General features: G+C 38.7%; 1 protein-coding gene and 1 long non-coding RNA gene across 4 annotated transcripts in view; one reads left to right on the top strand and one right to left on the bottom strand.

Moving 5' to 3' along the window:
- LOC150047258 (bifunctional heparan sulfate N-deacetylase/N-sulfotransferase 3) overlaps positions 1 to 21226 on the top strand; it is a 137775-nt gene that overhangs the window by 22171 nt on the left and 94378 nt on the right. The window lies entirely within an intron of this gene.
- Positions 1 to 21226, bottom strand: part of LOC150047259 (uncharacterized) — a 79239-nt gene that overhangs the window by 13288 nt on the left and 44725 nt on the right. The window contains exon 2 of the long non-coding RNA XR_016539421.1: positions 19764 to 19856. This is a non-coding gene — a long non-coding RNA (uncharacterized LOC150047259). The remainder of the gene's footprint in view (positions 1 to 19763; positions 19857 to 21226) is intronic.

The raw sequence follows: 21226 nt of genomic DNA, 5'->3' as shown, positions 1-21226 counted from the left end.
TGTAGTCTCATCTGTTTACCTCACTCAAATGTCTGTCCTCAGCACCTAGAAACGTACTATTTATTTGTAAAGAAATTAATTTCATTCTTCCAGCAGTATATCCTATAGAATATACTTAGAATCTGTTCACTAATGCAGTCTTTATTTACCTTCCTCTGTAAGAAAGTGCTTTGGTGACTTTAAATGTTGGCTTTACAGTTCCTTCATGTGCAAACGTTTCTTCTCATACTGAGAGAACTGAGACTCCTTTGCAATCACCTAAACATCTGTAGTAAAAAACTGTCTTCAAGTCCACTGGTCCCTAATTGTTTTATAACTGCCAAAGTTAAATAACTTGTGAGTGTTCCTATGAATATATATATGTATTATTTTGTACTCTTCCTTATTGCTTTAGTGGACCACCTAGTGTTTTCTTTGAAGCAACATAGTATCGAATATGATTGTGATACATTCAATATCACCTGACAAATAGCCGGTGTTCTAGAAACTATTTGATTAGGGATTCCTTTTTTCAGGTGTGTTATGTAACGAAGTACAACAAGTAAACCATTTATTAAAGAAAGAATGTACTCGTATCTATAATCTGCTTTCTGGTAGTACTAGGGATTGAATTCAGTGGCTCCTGCTTCCGAATCAGGTGCTCTTCCACTTGAATCAGCCTCTTTTTGCATTGTGTTATTTTTGGTCTGCCTTTATTTTCAGGCACCACGTAGGCTGCTATCCTTCCAACTTGTGTGCCCTCTTGTTCCTCTTGGTAACAACAGGAGTGCAACCATTGCAGGTTGGTTGAGACAGTCAGGCATTGGTTGAAAAGGAGTTTCTTGCATTCCTTTGGCCTGGACTGACTTCTACTTTCCATCCCCCATGTCTGACTCCAAACTAGCTATGATTACAGGCTGGCTCTAGCATTCCAACTCTAATCTATTCCTTCTTAATACAGGTTATTAAATGTGTTGTTGCAGGGTGAGGCAGAATGCATCTTCATTACTGTTAAGTAGTCATTTGTTATGCAATGACATTCTAAAAGAATGGGTTGTAAATCATGTTTACAAGGCAAAAATGCTGCTACAGCAGAAACACAATGTAGAAACAATATTTGGTGAGTGGTTGCTCTTCTTAAAGCTCGGTGCATTGGATGCTGGTCAAACATGACAAAGCCAGCATCTATTCACTCACTCATTGTCTCACTGGCTGGACTAGGAGAACTGAGGTGGAAATTTCTGAATGAGGATTTAAGGTTCATTACTGGGAGTTGTCTATGCACATTTGCTTTTTCAAAGAGCCATGATAAAAATTTGAGAAGATACATAGATGGATATGGAGGATATATCTTCATAAAAGAAAGTAAAAAAAAAACCTCAAGGAGAATTTTTTTTTACTCTGTGCCTGTTCCTGGGTTAAGTACTTGCAGTAATTAAGAGTTTCTTTCTATGAATGTTGATTCTAAAATTAGAAAATGTAAATGCAAATTCTTTTACATTTCTGTGCTGACAGTCTGTACTGTTGGATTTGTAAATGATACAGTTAGCCCCCAGATAAGTGACATTTATTGAGTGCACAGATGACAGTAAGTGTTTTTCTTTCCCCATCACTTAATTTTCCACTAGAATGCTGTGCAACAAAGACTATGGCTAGGAAGATGGTGCTACTAAGATTCAAAATGCAGGTTCTCCTGGCTCTAGAATCGGAGCTTTTCCCTAGTACAGTGTATTATGAGTGCACAATCCCTCCCCTCCACTCTACTGTAGCACATGATATCCCGAAACATGCTGAGGATTTTCTGGGTCTCCTCAGAATGTTCACTTTAGATTTACATGGAAATGTAAACAACAACAAAAGAATGGTGTCAATCACTTCTTCAAATGGAGTGGAGTCAAGAACAATGTGTTGACTAAGCTAAACTTTTAAGGTTTGACTTCACAAGCTCATCTTCCTAGATGGTAGATTCTTCTAGTCCTTTTGCCTGCAATTCTAGTAACTAGCACAAGCTTGGCAGTTTGGGATAAATTAACATGGTATAAGGACAAGACTTAGGTAGTAGATTTAAGAAAAAAGAATAATGTGTATGTATATGTGTGTGTGTGTATGTGTGTGTGTGTAAACATCACAGTGAAACACCCTTGTGTAATTAATTTACACAGAGATAACCCATCATCATGCAGGTAATTTAACTTTTTCCTTCTGAGTACATTCAGATTTAAAAGTCCATATGATGTTCTAAGATCTTTAATACAGGTATTTTCTATTTTTTCCAGAGACACACAAACAAAATAGGAGAGAAATTGTGAAATAGTGTCACTTAATCTCTGAGAAACATTATTGATAGCTCAAACAATTTTTTGTCCTTAAATTTCTATCGGCTATCTGGTACAACAGAACTAGAGACTGAAGTACAAAATAAATCTTGAATCAGCAGTATAAAAGACATTATGAAACCAGGTGCTGAAGGCTCATTGCCTCGCCCTGTGCTCTGCAGTCTGTCTACATTCCTTTCCTGGCATGCCTCTGTGCCTCTTTAAAAGCCCTTTCTCTCCACTCCTGAGCAGCTCTCAAACCAGATCTGGAAAAGGACCTCTGCTTTTAAGGAACCGTAATTCGATATCAGTTCCTTAATCATATTTCAAAAAGGCCATATCCATAGGTTCAGGAACTATTGTGATTGTCTTAGCCCGGGAAATGGGAGTGATATTATACGTTTCTCAGGCATCTTCTTCAAGAATTTATACAAGCAATTCCTATCACAGAAAAACTTCTCCTGACTGGAAAATGTATCTTTGATAATATATATATATACATATATAAAACTTCGGTTTTATTTATACAGGTATGTATGAAGATGTATGTATATATGTATATGTAAGTATATTATATACACACACATATGATCAAATACTAATTTAGCTCCCAAAGTCATGACTCAACTGGAAAATTACACCAATTACTAACCATCTTAGCCTTCTAAAGGCCAACATGAGAAAACAAATAACCTTTTCCTTTAGGAAAAGAAATGTAGCTATCTTTGGGGCCAGGATTTGGCCTAGTGGTTAAAGTGCTTACCTAGCATGCATGAAGACCCGGGTTCTATTCCTTGGTACCACATACATAGAAAAAAGCCGGAAGTGGTGCTGAGGCTCAAGTGGTAGAGCTCTAACCTTGAGAAAGTCCAAGGACAGTGCTCAGGCCCTGAGCTCAAGCCCAGGACTGGCAAAAAAAGAAAGAAAAAAAGAAATATAGCTATCTAGAAGATTACTGTCTAGAGGCAGGGGGATGTTTGCCAGCCAGGCATTACTTTAGTTATGATTGTAGACTTACATTTCTTGTGAGGCTTGTTAAAAGGTAACATTAAAAGAAATTTTATAGGGACTAACAAAGTAAATGCCGGTCACTGTGGTCACTCTACTTTTGTTATGTTCTCTTTGGTGTGTCCTGTCGTCCTGTGTCCACCTGAGCTCCCATACCCTGGTTTTGATTCCATCTTTGATCTGTGTCTTCACTTGTCCCAACCTAAAACAAGAGTTCCATCTGTTTATCCTTTCACCTTCTGTGCCTCTCCTTTGATTCCCTGGTGTCTAGATGACTATAAAAATACTTCTTTTCTCATCCTCATATGTGTATCCTCATTTTTTTATATAATTACCTGTCTGTATTTTTTCTCTGAATATATATATATATATATGTATGCTGAATAGAATTGGATTTCAAAAAAATGAAAATTTTTACATGTAGAAATTAAGTTAGCTCATTAAGAGAATGAATGGTGTGGTACTCAAATGAATACCAACAAATTAATTATTCCTCACCTCAGATTAAATAATCTATATAAAACTACACACATAGTCATGCCATTTCTCCTGTAGGAATCCTACGAAGGCATTTGAATTTACATATACATCTTTTGATACTCAGAATAAATAAGTTGAATGGTTTTACTAATTAACTGTTCAAGAGTTAGAATTGTGTCATCAGAATAGATAATACTTTCATCCTGCCAGACTTGAATTCCTGATGCATTTAAAAAAATAGCTTTTGGGGTAATTTTCTGTAACATTTAAACAACATTATTTGATAATATTTTCAGGGAAAAGAAGGCATTATAATGAAAACACATTTTAACTCCAATGTAATTGCTTTGACAAAATAGCTTATGTTAATATTCAAAGGATTTTTGCATGCTCTTCTAATCTGATCTAGAAAAGCATTAAACATTAAAAGGAATAAAAAGAAACAATAGAAACAGACTCTGCTGTTGCTTTCCTGATATGGTGACACTGTCGTTGTGGTGACTAAAGGACAAACGAATAATAGAGAAAGAAAAATAGTATTTTTCATTCTTGCTGGAACTAGATCTCCAATGATGTTGTCACTCGGAACTTTACAAGAACTAATTAATGCTCAATCGCTATTTTCAGAGAAAAAAAAAGCATCTGTTTATTGTTCATGAAAAAGTCCTCATTCCTCAAATGGGGTCTGTCTCAAATGGATGCTAATGTCAGGGAGCTCCTCCGCAGCCCCCTAGGTAGCTCGGAGCCTCAGGAGAGGCCTGGGAAACACTTGTTCAACACTCAGTACTTACCAACTGACACAATGTCAATGCAGCCTCGTCTGAGGAAGGCGAGAAGAGGAGGGTGATTCACTGCACATCTTTGTTTTCAAACCATTGACACATTTCAGACAAGCTCTGTTGTAACTGAAAGCTTCTAAGGAGCAAAATCCTTCCTGAATTTAAACAAGACTTTCAAGTCACTCACATGTGACACATCCAAATGTTCATAACTGCACTTTTATTGTTGACAAGTCTAAGACATAGACGGCACCAACATCACCGGTGAGAAATTGACTTGCGATTTGTAAATGAACCAAACACAGCATGCACAAGACTTGCAAAAGAAACAGTCCAAGACTCTGGCACTGATTGTATCTCATAAAAAATTTTCACCTAGTGATATTTAGAGGTATTTAATTCCATCTCTAGGAGTCATGATTTTCATGAATTTCCAAACCACAGAGAAGCCATCATTCAAAAGCATGCTTTGGGATGGAACTATACACAGACAGATTTTTCCTAGGTCAACTCAAGGGAGGCCAACACACCTAGAAGGTTCTAGCACAGGTAGTAGAAATGCACATTTGAGGAAATAGTGATTGAAATCTGCTACGTTTGATAGTGTGGCCGCATGTGAAGGGCTGAGTTTTATTGCCTTGCTCTGTAGAAAGTATGTTGTAGCAAAATATCTAATTACATATCATATATGTACATGCAGACATATAACATATATGTGCATATAATTACATGTGTATGTATGTATAACATACATATATGTGCATATAAAACATATATATGTATATAAAACACACACACACACACATATACATATACATATAGTGAGTCCCTTCCACCTGATGCTTGAAGAGTTCTGATTTTAACTTATTTTTAACCATTTAAGAACACTATAGCTGGGTGCCAGTGGCTCATACCCATAATCCTAGCTACTCAGGAGGCTGAGATCTGAAGACCATGCTTCAAAGCCAGTCCAGGCAGGAAAGTCTGTGAGATTCTCATCTTCAGTTTACCACAAGAAAATTAGAAGTGATGTTGTGGCTCAAAGTGGTAGAGCACTAACCTGGAGCTGAAGAACTCGGGGACAGTGCCCAGTCACAGAGATCGGGTCCCACAACCAATAAAAGAAGGAGGAGGAAAAGAAAGCAAGGAGGAGGAGGAAGGGGGAGGAGGAGGGGAAGGAGGAGGGACTGTGGAGAGGAGGAGGGTTGGTTGTATGTGAAGCAGAAAGTCTGCACCAGTGACCACATTCATTGGATGCCTCAGTACTGTGCAGGGACAGCATCCTGGGTCATTCTGATGAAGTATTTCTGAGCTCTCGGGAACCCATCAGTTAGAACCCTTACAAGAGAGACTCCAGAAGCAGGAAAGAGTTCCAAATAACAAATAGGAGGCCAAGAAATTAGATTCTGAAGGGACAAAGAGAGAGAAAGAGAGGAAGATCATTTTAAGTCAAATATTACTTTGATGTGTTTATTATTAATGAAACAGCAAGAAAAATTACAGTTTCAAATTGGGGTGAACCCCAACATTGGGTTGAACCCCAATATTGGGGTTTCCCTATTTCCCTAATAGGGGAAATACTGATAGCACGCTGGGTGATGATTTTTAAGTGTTACCATACTTAGTTTGATATGATCACATAGTTATTTGTCCATATTTATTCCTATTTTAAAAATTATTCTCACAGTTTTTTCGTTTTTGTCATTAATTTGTGTGCTACTATCGTTTCACAAAGAAGATGTGTGCCACTTGGGGTTCCTAAAGCTTCTTACTCCCCCCACCCCAGACTGACTTGTCAGGAGTTGTTTTCTTTTTTAAAAATTAGCTTTAAGTAATGATACAAAAGAGTTGCCCATTAACAAAGCCATTTATGAATACAGTGAGTCTTGGTCAATGTCAGTATTCTCACCGGTTCCACTCAGCCCACTCCTTCTCTTCCTCTTCTTCATTTTGTAGAATAGGCATTGAATCCTTGACTGCCTCTCTCTCCACTCTCTTTCTTCATTCTTCCATCTCCCTCCCCTTGACCCCATCTGACCCCTTTCAAGTACTCATTTCCTGGTGTTTATTTTGTTGAACTTCCAGCTAGCCTTCCTAAGAAATTACATTGTTTGACTTCTCCCCCAAATCGACTCCATTTCGGGTAATACATTTGTGTACACTCGCCTATCACCCAAAGTATTTATATATTTATGAATTAATTCTAGAGAAAATATGTAACCCTTGTCTCTCTGGGCATGACTTAACCTAATTTCTATTTCTTTGCAAATAAGGAAAAATCCTTCTTTCTACTGAGTGAGTAGAATTCCATTGTGTATGGATATACAACATATTTTCTTGACCCATCTCTTTAAGGTGGAAACCTTAACTATTTCACAGCTCATCGTCCATGAGAATAACAATCTAAGTAAATTGCCTAAATTGCAGTAGTCCCTGAATAAATAGAAACTTTTTTCCTCATCTATTTTTTTAAAAAAAATTATGAACACATCATGCAATGAGAGAAAACATTTGAGCACTACTTCAGAAAGAATTCTAATATGAGTAAAATGAATTCTGTGGAAGACTTGCAAGTTATAAAACCATAGGGGGAAAAATGAGACTATTTGGGGTCAGTCACTCAGAAAGTATTCACTAATATCTACTCAGTGGCAGGCATTTTTCAGGGGATTGGTGATATTGTAGTCACACACACACACACACACACACACACACACAGAGTTTGCTGCCAACATACATCTCATCTTTAATAGGAGGTGGACCATAAACACACAAATGAAAAATCAAATAATCTTAGAGATAAGGAAGCTAGAATAGGGGCCAGGGGTGTGGGCTAGTGGTAGAGTACTTGCCTAGCATGCAGGAAGCCCCGGGTTTGATTCCTTAGTACCACATACACAGGGAAAAAAAGTTGGAAGTGGTATTTTGGATCAAGCAGCAGAGCACTAACCTTGAAAAAGCTCAGGATAGTGCCCAAGTCCTGAGTTCAAGCCTCAGAACTGGCAAAAACCAAAAGAAAAGGCTGTAATGAAAAAAAAAGCAAGGGTCAGTGAAAGAAAGAAGGACTAGATGAGCTAAAAGGTAAATCTGGGCCCAAGGGCTGGGCTGATTTGATAACGTTGGGTGTAGAAATCTGGAACCTGTGAACAAAGATCTGAAAGAGAGAACCTATCAAAACTACAAGGGTCCCGTCTAAAGGCAGATGACCCCATTTGTGGAACAACTCCGGCCATAAGAGTGATCAGCACAAGTGTAAAGCACACGGGATGAGCAAGTCGGAGATGTGAGGACATCAGAAAGGCAGACAGTGTGGGATCTCACAGGCCAGAGTGCAGAGTTGGAATCATGCAGCAGTCACTGGAGTTCTTTGAAAAGGTAGTGAAGAAGTCTCATGTAGGTGTGTGTGTGTGTGTGTGTGTGTGTGTGTGTGTGAGTGTGTGGTGTGTGTGTTGATTTGTACTGGCTGTCCCGCAGAGGGGATGGGCTACAGAAAGCATGGAACATGAGACCCCAGTTAGGCGGCCTTTTCATTCATGCTACAAGGTAATCAGGGCAGTGAGCAAACAGGATGAGCTTGAGGAATGCTGAAGACTCAGCAGAGAGATGCCACGAGGGAAATTCATAAGTACCAGCTTCTAAGATTTCCACCTGGCAGTGTGGGGAAGGGTACAGGAGTGGATGCAGAGTGGAAGTCCATGGGCTTATATCCGGTTTTCATCACTGCAGAGTCTTGGCCAGGTCCTACATCTCTTTACCTCCATCCACTTCCTGCCTTGCAAAGGAGAGTCACAACAGCACCTCTGTCTTCAGTATGCCTTAATGTTAATGTTTGCATCTATGTGAACATAGAGGGCCAGAAGTGTGGCCTAGTGGTAGAGTGCTTGCCTAGAATGCACAAAGATGCAGGTTCGATTCCTCGGTACCACATAAACAGAAAAAAACAGAAGTGGTGCTGTGGCTCAAGTGGTAGAGCTCTAGCCTTGAGAAAGCCCAAGGATCGTGCTCAGGCCCTAAGTTCAAGCCCCAAGACTGGCAAAAAAATAACTATCTGGAGAGTGTCTAGCCCATGATATTAATTAAATATGGAAAGAGGATCAGCGATGCCATGGTTCTAGTCACGCTTACCTGTCACAGAGATTGTTCGAGAATTGGGATGAATTCTTTATTTTTCACTAATTATGTTGATTTATCAGATTTAATTAAATGAATTCATGAGAGTCTTCCTTGAAGTTCTAGATCACAAGCTTCTCCTCACCTAACAGCTCCATGTGGTTCCCATCAGAGAGCAGTCTCCTTGTGATGAGGCAATCAAAGCCCCCCTTTTATGTGCACCCCTGCCCCTATTCCATTACAGGCTCCCTCAGTAAATACCTCTTGGGGCAACTGCCTAAAGAAATTAGGGTGAATAGCACATCACTTCATGGCACCATATAAGGATCTGGTGTGACAGAATAGGGACTATTCTATTCTAGAGAAGAAAATTAACTGAACTCATTTTATTGAAAGAAAATGTCGAGCCAGGCACAATGGCTCACACCTATAATCCTAGCTACTCAGGAGGCTGAAATCTGAGGATCGCAGTTCAAAGCCAGCCGGGCACTAAAGTCTGTGAGACTCTTATTTCCAATTAGCCATTAGAAAACCAGAAGTGGCACTGTGGTTCCAGAGGTAGGGGGGTAGCCTGTAGCTAAAGAGTTCAGAGACAGCGCCCAGGCCCAGAGTTTAAGCCCCACAACAGACAGACAGACAGACAGACAGACAGACAGACAGACAGACAGAGAAAAAGAAAGAGAGAGAGAGAGAGAGAAAGAAATGTACTTTCAGAAACACAAAAATGAATAAACGATCATAAACTTGTCTTTCTACATGAAAAAAAATGAAGTTTGAAACTTGAACGAACTAGGGTTAAATCTGATTCTTACTCAACACATTTCAACCCATCTTTAGTTCTTTAAGTCGAATTGATATACTATTTACCTTGTGGTATTGACGAGGGTTATCAACTTCTGCGTCTGTATCTTCCCTAAACAAAAGGCTCACATGTTCGTTTTCTTATTTCCCCCATAAACCCCATAATCTCAGCATTCAGGGTGTGGAATTTAGGAAGATGACAAGTTTAAGGCCAGACTAAACTACCTAGTGATTTCCAAGACCTCTTCCCTAAACAAACTGCATCTTTCTGGAAATCTTTTCAGGCTTATTTATCTATTATTCACTGCATACAGACTATATTTATAATCATGTATCTGTTAATGACAGGAATACATCCTGAGATGTGCTTTGTTTGTGAAATTTCATTATCATATGAACATCTTCTTAGTTACACAAACCTAGATGTGTAAGCCAATTTTTGATCTGGTTTCTTGGTACAATTGAGAGATATAGTCAACACGAGATGTGTGAGGCTTTGGGCAATATAATTGGGCATGCTGTTTTAGTTAGCTTTTTTATTACTAGTAAAAGGCGTATACTTGTTGATAATAATAATAATAAAGCAATAGTGTAGTAGCTTTATAAAACTAGTAACAGTCATTTATTATAATCAGTATGTAGCATAATCATGCATATGCTCTACTTTTGTGTAACCTGCAGTTCAGTAGGTTAACTCCAGAAGCACAGTTGGTGCAATGCTACAATCCTTATCACTTCTTTAGGCAATTTAGGAATTTTATCTCCCGTATAATATGAGACCACCATCATGAGGTATGAGGTCTGCAGCTCATCCATACAACACGTGGCATCATTGCATGCATAAAACTCAGTTTTCTTTTTAAAATGAAGTATGTAACATGTAAGTAGACTCGCTTGTGTGTGTTTGTGTACATGATCTATGGATACAAAAGTGCATTTCACCATAAAATTGTACCGTTGACTTTTCTAATGGTATTAGTGATGTTTTACATCAACGCCTGAGCTTGAACTCAGCACCTGGACAGTCTTTCGGCTTTCTCTTTCAAGGCTGGTGCTTGATTGCTTGAGCCACACCTCTGCTTCTAGCTTTTGCTACGTACTTGGACGTGAGAGTCTCATAGACTTTCCTGCCCAGCCTGACTTCCAATCTCAACCCTTGGATGGCAGCTCCTGAGCAGCTAGGATTGCAATAAAGCCTGTGGCTTTATTGAGGTTTTTTTTTTTTCCCAAGCAATGGCAAAACTTTACTTTTAAGCATTTCATTAAATTTTTTCACCTTTATTTTTTAAACAACGGGCTAAAAATAAGCAATATTAAAAGATTACATTTATATAATACATATGTACACAGTGGTGGTTTTTTTCCAGACAAAATAATAAAACATAGTAGTTTAAAACCAAAAACTATACAGAAGGCTTCATACCATAACAATAGCTTAAATGTACAATTTCTTCAAAGGGAGAACAGATTCACATGTCTAGTAATGAACTAGTAACCCAGTATAATATGCTACTTTTTTCTAATTATAACTAGTTCATGTGGCTAAAATTTCTCTAAAAATGGTTAATCTAAAACATATACGGAGAAGTAGCTAATGTATATACAGCAAGTTTAAATAAATAAATTTCTGTGAGATACTTGACTGCCTTAAAAATAACGTTAGGTTAAATGTTAAACTTTTATCATTTTGGTACTATTTTTGTCTCAAAATGAAGTTTAAATTTAGGATCTTAACAGTTTTGCAAACATAAATAAAACCCTAGCCAAATAAAAATTCTTAGGGATGTCTTAAGAGTGATAAAGTGACATTCTTATATAAAGAGTTTGAAAACTTTAAGTTTTACCCAAATTATGATATTCAAAAGTGTTTATTATAAAACAACCTATTGCCAAAGCCCCAATAGGAGCCAAAGCACTTACTTTTATTTTCTTTGGTTCTACCCCTATTTAGAGCAGTTTAAGCATCATGTTCATTCTGAGCTGTACTAATTTTAAAAATTTACTGTAAGGTAAAAAAACTAGCTTACAGATTAAAAATTTCACCATTTGTGAACATTCAAGTTTTATCATAGCTTGTTATATAGCACTTCTGATAAATTAGTCACCTTATTACAAAATAAATCTTTGTACACAAGTTTAAATTTTATTTTCAGTAAGCAGATTGCACTAGTCAAGATGGGGTCAATACTTGTAGACTGGCTTTTAGAGGTATGTGAAGTATATATACAATTTGTCAGAATGTAAAACTTCAAAATGTTTGTAATGTACAGATCCGCTTTCCTTTTGTAACATGTTTAGCCAAACCTCCTTTGAACATCCCCAGCTTAATTCTGGAAAAGGTGAAGGATTAATAAAAAAGATTTTTAAATCTGTAATTTGTGAATCTGGAGAAGTCACTTGTTTCTATGTCTTCATGAGGTGTTTCAGTGATAATACAAGGGCTGATTCTCCCAGCTAATACAGGTGGGCAGCAATCCCTAATCTCGTACTGATGTTTCTTGGTGACCTGCTCCTCTTTTCTCTTTTTGACATCCTGTGCAGTTTTTCTCCTCTTGACCTGGAAGATCTGGGGTTCTTGTGGGGAGTCAGATTGTCTGGGCTGGCCTTGCTGCTTAGCTTGTAAACGGCTACTGCATCTTGACATTCTCTTCTTTTAGGAGTATGAAGCCTCTCCAGACCCTCCACGGTACAGCTCAGCTCCGGCTTTGTTGACTTTTATTTAAGTAATTTCACTTATTTCCAAATTGAAATGTGTGACAAGGTCTCTCACCTGTGACTGTAAGGATTTGTTACATGGTAGCAATCTGATGCTTTTTAACAGAGTTAGCAACATCCAGAAGCAAGGACTGTTGTAATCTCATTATTTCCTGCCTCCTAGAGGGTGAACTGTGTTAATTAAGTACATTTAAAAAGGACAGAAATGCCTCTTTGCTCTATCCCCATTAGGCCACTGTCTCTTTACTTACTGATGCTTGCTACAATTTATTAACTGTGAATTATACCTCACAGGAAATTAACCCTTCTTTCACCACTCAATTTGCCAGGTAGACAAGCTGCATAGTTCTAGACCAGTCAGTTGCTTCTTGAAATTACAGATGTGAAACAATTTCCTGCAGCATTGAGCCTCAGAAGATTTAACAGGGTTTGTGAAGCCAGTGGCAGTGTTCATGTTTAAGCCAGGAGCAAGCTTATGAATCATGTTCAACACTGTGTACCTGTCTTCAGAAAGCTGTTTACAGCCATGTATATTTATTAACTGTTCCTGGTTTCAAGCAATATGGCTTTTTTTTCATCTCCTCATTTCTTTGCACGCGCACGCGCACACACACACACACACACACACACACACACACCTATCACAAAGCCTTCCTAATAAAACATAAAACACAACCTTTGGGCATGATTTCTTTTCCTGCTTACATCTTTGTGCTATTGCTCCAGAAAGCACCTATGATAAACTAGACTGTTGGCTATCCTATACTGTTTTCAGGTTTCCTCTCCCTACTTGTCAAGAAGTGTGAAGAGCCTGGGGTTTCACTTCCTTGCAGAGCTGGCCATCAGTCTGCCATGCTAGCCTCCCACTTGAAAAAGGACTTCTTGCTCAGCACAGTGGCAAAAGCCACATACCAGCTTTTGAGCTGCTTCTCCAATTTCTCTTTTCTATAGGGTCAGTGAAGAGGATTTAGATGATATAGGCATATGCAATGGATCACAGATAGATGGGGAAGAAAACCCCAACTGTTTAGGTATCCAAATCTTTGCAATAAGTCTAACTTTTGCCCCGAATAGGAAATGTCTTTTTTTTTTTTGCCAAACCTGGGGCTTTAACTCAGGGCCTGAGTACTGTCCCTAAGCTCCTTTTGCACAAGATTAGCACTCTACTACTTGAGCCACCGCTCTACTTCTGGCATTTTTGGAGAAAAGAATTTCATGGACTTTCCTGGCCAGGCTGGCTTATAACTGTGATCCTCAAATCTCAACTCCTGAGTAGCTAAGACTATAAGCATGAGTCAGTCCCCAGCTCATCTTTTTCTTTAATATAAAATGGACAAAGTTGCTCTTTGCTCCAAAGGAAGACACTTTCTTTCTTCCTTTTGTTCTTTCTTTCTTTCTTTTTTGCCAGTCCTAGGGACTGAACTCGGGACCTGAGCACTGTCCTTGGGCTTTCTTCAAGGCTAGAACTCTACCACTTGAGCCACAACACTACTTCCAGCTTTTTTCTATGTATGTGGTACTGAGGAATCGAACCCAGGTCTTTGTACATGCTAGGTAGGCACTCTACCACTAGGCAAAACTCCCAGCCCAGGAAGACACTATTTCTGTCTTTCAAAGGTGTTGACAAATAACCTTGAAAAGACTACAGAATAAAGGCAGCCGGTGCCTTTGCTGTAGCGTTGTTCACACTCGGATTTCATGATGCTCTCACTGCATGAATTCTCACTGTCAATACGGATGTGGGTGTTAGAAATCTGTTATTATGCATGGTCTTCTTGCAAATAGTTTCTCAGATTACTTTTTTGCTAATGATAGAGGCAGTGTATAGTCTATGCTGAACCTTGATATACCTCAGTTTCCTCATCTGAAAAGTGAATTGCGGTAACACTACCCAATCTGATGAGTGTTGATAGATGGCATAGTCCACATAGAGAGCTTTCTCACACGCCCTGCTGTACATTAAATTTCCACTGCTCAATACCATCTACAGTAACCTTAATTAACATTAATTATACATAGGTTCTGATGAGCGGTGCCCAGATACCTCCTTCATTGTATCCTTTCACAGGTCCACCCTGGGGATACTTGTGGGCTTTCTGCTGTTTAAAAGCATTCATCAGGTACTCTTAGTTGAAAAACACAAAGGCATTCATGATCATATGAAATAAAATGTATGAAAATAAACTCCCGTAAATAGAAACAAGGGAGCACAGGTATACAACTTGAGGAAAAATCCAAGAGAGAATGAGGGAAGAGATGACATATCCAAAAGGAAGTGTACTCTTTACTATGTTTATATAACTGTAGCCCCCCTCTGTATGTCACCTTCATAATAAAAATAAAACATAAAGATTTTTTTTGTCAGACATGGGGCTTGAACTCGGGGCCTGAGCGTTGCCCCTGAGCTCTTCAGCTCAAAGCTACCGCCCTACCACTTGTGGCCACAGCGCCACTTCCCGGTTTTCTGATAGTTCCTTGGAGATATGAATCTTATGGATTTTCCTGCCTGGGTTGACTTTGAACCATTATCCTCAGATCTCAGCTTCCTGAATAGCTAGGAAAGTTTTTTTTTTAAGTATTATCAGGAAAGTGCCAATCAGAAATGAGATGATAATGCTGAACAACTGTTGGAAATTAATTCGATTAGTTCATCTAGTATACCTCTGTATTCTTTCATTTATTGCTAATAGCATTTTTATAAAAGAAGTATTAGTACAGAGATGAATGAACTGAGATTCAAGCATTACTAAAGGTTCTACAGTTTATGAATGGAAAAACAAGACTGGAACAGACTCCAGTAGGATTCTGTTCTTTTTGAATCTTTAACCACTCAGTCTTCTCCCAACCACCTTTGACACTGGCTCTAGGATTGTGGCCCAGTCTGTGCTTCCTGCTGTCTCAGAATTTTACCACCTCAAGAAAACTCCAAAGTAAAACAATAATGATAATAATAATTTCTGCAGAAGAGATCAGACAGTAGTCTCAGTAGTGCCTAAAGATGTTTAGAATTCCTATCATAACCTTGACATAGATATGAAGAGGAAAGAGTACCAATAGAAATTATTCTGATTGTCTAATTGAAAGTTATCATACTCCTGAAACTATATTTTATCCTGTTTTGTATGGTTGTCATCTGTAGCAAGCATTACTGTTTTACCAAAATGTAATTATGAGTAAGGTGTTTATTTATTTGAGAGGCATACTCTTTCCCTGTGGCTGTTTCTGAATCATTTCTTGAACTTTCTCTGGAACTTTTTCATACTCATAAAGTCTCTGTCCTTTTCTTCCTGTATTCTTAGTATTTCAATTTTATATCTTGCAATATTGTTTCATTCCTAGCACTTGTTTAAGCCCAGAGCTGTTTTCATTTTATGAGCAATTTTGAAGATTTCTCTTTGCATTGAGTTATGAAGCAAAGATTAAACTCCAACTGTATAGTAAATCTTTCCAGAGTTTGCCTTTGATTCATTGATATGATCCAGACCCTCCCTGTGTTTATCTCCTTAGAAACCTTCATCTTAGTGGGTTTTTTTTTCAATACCCCTAACATCATAAAACTTAGTCATTCAGCCACCACCCACTCGGCCTCTGCCACCTTCTTCCTGATTGAAAGAGGCATTTATGTAGATGAGTCACCTCCTGCCAGCTTCACAGGAATTACATAAAAGCAATCTGCCAACCAGCTTGGCCTAAAGACAGAAAATCACGGCCTAAAGACAGAAAATCATGGTGAGTGTCAGGAGTAAAAGTCATTCCAGCTCATGGAGAATCACAATAGAGCACTTCAGAACCTTAGCATCATGTCTTCATCTGCCATTTCATATCAGAATCGAGGATGCTCCTATACTCCACTACTTCATCAGTTTGGATAAGCTTCTTGACCTAATAACACTACATCTATTCTAAATGCTTTTCCTTTGTGGTAGAAAAATGAAAGTTCAGTTTATATTTAAGAAAGATTATTCATGTGTCAGGAGACAGGATTAAAAAAATAATAAACAACTGAGCTGGGAGGCTTAGCACCAGTATCCCTAGTTACTCAGGAGGCTGAGATCTGAGAATCGAGATTCATCACCAACCCCAGGCAAGATAAGCTGTGAGACTCTTACGCCAATCCATTATCAAAAAAGCCAGAAGTAGAGCTGTGGCTGAAGTAATAAGAATGCTAGCCTTGAGCAAAAGAGCCCAGGGACAGGGCCAAGGCCCTTAGCTCAAGCCCCCAAACCAACTAACACACATACACACACATACCATCCCCATCACAACCACCACCAGTGCCAACACCACCAACACCAACACCACCAACAACAGCTGAGTAAATACTAACACAAAAGTATTAAAGTGGAAAGAGAGTTTGTGGCAAGAAAAATTATTTTGTGTTCTTTAAAAAAATGAATTAATCCAGGCACCAATGTTCCTTCCTGTAATCCTAGTTACTCCAGAAGCTTAGGCTTAGAGGATAGGAGTTCAAAGCCAACCCAGACAGAAAAGTCCATGAGATTCCATCTTCAATTAACCAGCTGAAGGTGCTGTTTAAGGGAAGGAAGGAAGTCATGCCAGTGCACAAGGCTCTGAGTTTAAGCTTCAGAATTGAGAGAGATGGAGAGAGAAACAAATAGGGACAAAGATAATATATAAAAATATATAAATTATACCCAGAAAGTATATTTATTAAGGTGTTTTATTACTTCAAATCCTCACCCACCCTGATCTTTATTCTGTGGTTTAAAGCAAGAATTTTAGTGCCTCTGAGATATCAATCTCCATAAAAGTAGTTTTGTTTTGTTTTTTCAATGCTGGGGACCAAACCCAGAGTCTAGTGCATGCTCGGCAAGTACTCTACCACTGAGTTCTACTTCTAGCTTCCTTAATATAAAGCAGGATAAAAAGTTCTTTTCTTGGGCTGGGAATGTGGCTTAGTGGTAGACTGCTTGCCTAGTGTGCGTGAGGTCCTGAGTCCCATTCCTCAGGACCACATAAACAGAACCAATAATAAAGAAAAAATTCTACAGTTCTTGTCTTTCCTCTCAGTGAGATTTGTGGGCACCTTGCAAGTGTGAATTTGTAAAAATCATAAGCAAATCCAAAGGCAGCACTCCTTTGATTCTCAGAATCAGAATCAGAGCATTCTGCTTCCCCATCCTCCTTCCCAGTGGTCTGGCATGTAGTATACATGTGAATTTCAAAGGCTGTCCTATGGTTTGTTTCTGCTGGACCCTCTCAAGCTCTTGGCATTTCTCAGAAGTGGCTGAGATCCCTGAGTTGGCAGCACTTGAACAAGATGTCTGCAAGGTGAGGAGAGGCTTCACTCTTTCTCACTAATCAAGAGGATCCAGTCAGGTCCCACCATCTCTATTCCATTTCTTCCCACCAGCTCACCCACCCACATGTTCACAGGCTCATGGAATCTCCAAGAAAGTTTCATAGCATTTCTCTAGATAGACTGCCACAGTACTTCAGAGCCACAGGGTCACTTTGAGTTCAGAACATGTCTGAGTATTTTCAATCCATCCTGGAAATTCAAACAGGACACAAGCATCACGGCCCACTCCAACTGGGGCTTTGGCCACCAACCCAAAGCTCCTCCAGCATTTGTACGTGGCTGGTAGGATGGCATGCGCATATAAATCATTGCCCCGAGAATTATAGCCTTTAAAAGATTTCCTTCCATTTTTACAAAGACTCTCTGCATATTTCAAACCTTTGCTTCTCCCCAGAGATAGTTCTAAGGCCATGAGTTTGAGTGGCAATGCATGGAAAACTGACCAGACACTGGGTGAAGATCACCTTCTGTAAAAATGGAAGAATGTCTTGGTCCCCATTTTCCCCCCTTCCCTATCCAATTTCAAATAACCAAATACAAATATATCCAATATATCAGATAACAAAGTGAGATACTGTAACAATATGAGATAACCAAGGGACAGCAAAAGAGATGAGAGATAACATAGGGTATCAATGTATGTGAATTAATGCACCTTCTATCTGGCAAATATAATGTAACCCTTCTATTAATTACAATAAAAAAATATATGAACAAAATGGAAGAATGGAAGAAGAATGGCTCTCACCACATGAGCACCCTTAGAGTAAAAGTACAGTGTGACACCATTCTTTTTTCTTTCTTTGATTTTAATTCCCACCTTTAGGGCAGGGAAATGGAAAATGACCAGCTGACAACACCACATTAATCATCAGCTTGGGTTTTCGATGACATTAGCAGTCAAACCACAGGCATGACAAGCACACAGGCAAGCCCCAAAGGTAAAAAATACTGTATTACAAATAAATACATATGTATATTTAGATACATAGGGAGTAAAAATAACAGCAAGGAGAGAAATGAAAGAACATGTTATACCATTATCCTCTCAGAGTCATCGCTGTGAGCCTCAGGGGCAAGCTCGCTACCTGCAGTTCCACTCAGATAATTCTCTGTCACTCCAAACTTGAATCAAAATTGAATTTATAGATTGCTCCATTCAGATGACAGTGAGAATAACTTCTCCAGAACCCCTCATAAAACCAGAACTTAGAAAATGATCAACCAGACCAGTGACCAAACTGAGGTGACCTGTTGTCAACCTTGCATTCCTCAACTGAAGCAAGATGCCAGTCCCTCCCCTGAATTCTGTGGTTTCCCTTCCTTATAAAATCTCCAAGCTCCTGTCAGAGACAGATCCAGAGTTACTGACTTCTCTATCTTCTCTTACCACAGGGATCATATTAAATAAGTTCCTTTCAATAATAATAACAATAACAGCAACAGTAGGTGTATAATCCCATCTACTCAGCAGCATAGATGGGTGTGCTAACACTCACAGAATACAGATGGTCTCCACCTTATGAAGTCTTCGGAGCTACAAAAATGACGAGTACTAAGTAGAAACCACAATTAAAATTCCATTTATTTTCTTTGGAGGGGGGATTGGTTGTCATTGTTTTGTTTTGACAATATTGGAATTTGAACTCAAGGCCTTGCAATTGCTCAGCTTGCTTGCTGGGCTGGCATTCTACCACTTAAGTCACATCCCTGCTCCTGCCTTTTGCTTGTTAATTTAGAAATGGAGTGTCATGAGTTTTTCTATCCAGGCTGCCTTTACATCCTCATCTTCCATATTGCATGAGCTTCTGACACCTGGTTTCAAATTTAATTTTTTTATTTTTTTCCAGGATTAGTACTACAAAACAAGCATTGTGTTTTTTCACTTAAAGGACATTAGAATTTACATGAGACATGTTCTTATTACTTTTACTATTATTGTATAGTTTTTGCATCTAAAACTATTATAAAATATGCTTTGTGCTAGATGATTCTGTTTAGCTCTAGGCTAGTATCAGTGTCCTGAGCCACTGAAGATAGGCTAGGCTAAGCTGGGTTTGGTAGCTAGGTTTATTAAATACATTTTCAACTTACAGTCTTCTCCATGGGTGTACTCCGATATCACAGAATCCCAAGTTAGGAAGCATCGACAATATCAAATGGAAATTATCTGAGCCAATCACCTCTGTTCTTCTCAGCTGACCCCAAAACATACACACTAGCCGTATATGATTTGCTGTATGAAACACCTACCACAGCTCTCCTGGTCTCCAGAGGAAATGCTGCTCATCTGTCTAGGTGGTATCTTCACAGTTGCTCCAGAAATGACAGTAGTTTTCACACAACCTATAAAAAAAATCAAGGAAATGTGATTCAATTTTTGTCTTCCCACTTTTTAAATTAACACCATTTAGTTGTGCAAGAGGCTTTCAATTTGACATGTCTGTACATGTATATATATACATACACACACACATGAGCATATATATGCATGAACACAGTTTGATATATGCATATAAATCCATATCCATATATATATATGTCATACCTTGATTAGAATTAGCCCTGTCATTCACTCTCATTCTCCCTCCGTCTTATGCTGTCAGTGTGAACAAGCTTCGGTGTACCATTTTCACACATTTGGCCACAGTCATCTCTCCTCACCCTCTCCCTTTACCTTCCTTCCTCTCATTTTGAGCCCCCTCCATAGGGCATGTTTCTCCTTTCTTCCCTCAAATATTCTTTAGCATATGCTAATTGTGCAAAAGGGTTTTATATTCTATGCATTTATATACAGCACTTTAATCAGATTCAGCCCTCATTTCGCTTGCCAATTTACTTAATTGGATAGCTGATTCTTTTGTGGTGTTGTGTTTTGTACTTCCTGAATTTTCTAGTTATCAAGCTCTTGTCAGATTTGTACCTGATCGAGCTCCCTCCTCGCCCCCACCATTCTACATGTAGACTATCACTTCAGTCTGGGTGACAATTTTCTCTGCTGGACAGAGCTCTATAGTTTGAGGCAATCATATTTGTCTGTCTTTGCAGTTATTTGCTAAGCTACTGGAGTCTCTCCTTTTATCTCTGAGATGTTTTATTTAAATTACCAAGAAGCTTCTCATTATTTCCATGGAAGGCCTTTCTCAATGCTTCATACCACAGTGTGTATTTCCAAACAGATAAGCAAAGTAACAGTGTCTTTGTGGCCCAGTTGAAAATTTTAGCTATTAACTTGTGTCTCTATGTCCAGACAGTTTCTGGCTCTCTAGTAGTTGTATGCTATTATCATAATACTTTATTAGTTCCTATTTAAGACAAACAATAAGGGATTATAGATTATTCTAGGTCTATTAAATTAAGGCACTTAATGTAATGCTTAATTCTGCATTAGTCCGTCCATCTTGGGTATTAAAATGCAATACTAGAACAGATTAACTTTATAAAGAATCATTTCTTTCTGACACTGTCATTGGCTCAACTTTTGTGCCCTCTAGGGTGGCAATCTTCTGTCCCAAACACATCTTCTCATTCCTTCCTTGGCCAGGCTGCGAGTTTCCCAAATCTTACCTGTCTGCTTGAGTCTGTCTTACTATAAGTCTCAAAGTGGCCATTCAACAGCCATATTCAAACCAGATCACCTTTTTATTTAAATCTCCTCTTCCAAATATACTAGTCCATCCTTCCTAGATTTTCCCCAAAAGTCTGAGGACATCAAA

This window comes from Megascapheus bottae, chromosome 23 (genome assembly GCF_031878675.1).
Source record: "Megascapheus bottae isolate mThoBot1 chromosome 23, mThoBot2.hap1, whole genome shotgun sequence".
NCBI lineage: Eukaryota > Metazoa > Chordata > Mammalia > Rodentia > Geomyidae > Megascapheus > Megascapheus bottae.
This window is presented reverse-complemented; position numbering and strand designations above follow the sequence as displayed.